This window comes from Lipotes vexillifer, unplaced genomic scaffold, assembly GCF_000442215.2.
Source record: "Lipotes vexillifer unplaced genomic scaffold, Lipotes_vexillifer_v1.1 scaffold131, whole genome shotgun sequence".
NCBI classification, from domain to species: Eukaryota; Metazoa; Chordata; class Mammalia; order Artiodactyla; family Lipotidae; genus Lipotes; species Lipotes vexillifer.
In genome coordinates, this window is record NW_006782866.1 from 1,753,142 (window position 1) to 1,754,714 (window position 1,573).

Here is a 1,573-nt window from a genome sequence, read left to right on the forward strand (position 1 = left end):
TCACTGTTGTGGCCTCTCCTGTTGCGGAGCACAGGCTCCAGACGCACAGGCCCAGCGGCCATGGCTCACGGGCCTAGCCGCTCCACAGCATGTGGGATCTTCCCGGATCGGGGCACGAACCTGTGTCCCCTGCATCAGCAGGCGGACTCTCAACCACTGTGCCACCAGGGAAGCCCTCAACTAACTTTTGAGATACTACTACTTACTACATTTTGATGTAGTATCTTGGAAAAGCTATTAAAATGCTTTTTGCAACTACATATCTGTTTGAGGCTTGATTTTTTTTTTTTTTTTTAATGTACTTAAATCAAAATGCCATATCACAGCAGACTGAAGGCAGCAGCAATTATGAGAATCTGGCTGGCTTTCCGAAGTCAGACATTAAAGAGATCCCTTTACTCTAATTTGCCTTTGGATTTTTTTTTTTTTTTTTTTTTTTGCAATATGCGAGCCTCTCACTGTTGTGGCCTCTTCCATTGCAGAGCACAGGCTCCGGACACGCAGGCCCAGCGGCCATGGCTCACGGGCTCACCTGCTCCATGGCATGTGGGATCTTCCCGGACCAGGGCACCAATAATGGATCTCTTGGACTGAGTCTCTTATTATTTCTCCTGTTTTCCACCTCTTTGTTGTTTTGTTCTATTTTAATTGTAATATTTCTTCAACCTTATATTCAGTCCTTTTATTTAATTTCCATTTTAAGTTTCTAAGAGCTCTTTTGCTCACTGAATATTCCCTCCTACTCCCTTTCAAACATCCTCTCTTATATAAGTGTATTAATTATCATTTTTGGATTTTTGTTTTTAAGTTTCTTCTGTTTTCCTCAGTGTCTTTTTTTTTTTTGGCCCATGTAGCTTGTGGGATAGTTCCCTGGCCAGGGATTGAACCCCAGGCCCTCAGCAGTGAAAGTACCAGTCCTAACCACTGGACTACTAGGGAATTCCCCTCCTCAGTATTTTTGTGCTCTTTTCCTATTTGTTTTGTTCTCATTCTTTTCTCTTTTTTTAAATTAATTTTTATTGGAGGATAGTTGATTTACAATGTATTAGTTTCTGCTGTACAGCGAACTGAATCAGTTACACATATCCATATATCCACTCTTTTTTAGATTCTTTTCCTGTATAGGTTATTACAGATTATTGAGTAGAATTCCCTGTGCTATACTGTAGGTCCTTATTAGTTGTCTGTTTTATATATGTGTTAATCCCTATCTCCCAATTTATCCCTCCCTGCCACTTTCCCCCTTGGTAACCATAAGTTTGTTTCCTACATCTGTGACTCTATTTCTGTTTTGTAAGTAAGTTCATTTGTACAATTTTTTTAGTTCTCATTCTTTTCTGTGCGTGCCATGAGAGCAGAGTCTTGGCAGTTTGGTTATAGGTAAAAAAAAGAGGTAATATAATATAGTGGTTAAGAGTATGGATTCCAACCCCAGCTCCACCCTCACTGACTATGTAATATTGGGCAATTTAATTAATCTGTGTTTCTAATTTCCCATCTATAAAAAAGATAATAATAATAATAATACCCACCTTCTGTGGATTTTAGGAGGATTAAATAAATATATGTAGGG

General features: G+C 39.4%; 1 protein-coding gene across 1 annotated transcript in view; it reads left to right on the forward strand.

The window, feature by feature from the left end:
• UBXN2A (UBX domain protein 2A) overlaps positions 1-1,573 on the forward strand; it is a 21,498-nt gene that overhangs the window by 10,128 nt on the left and 9,797 nt on the right. The gene's annotated exons all lie outside the window — the stretch shown is intronic.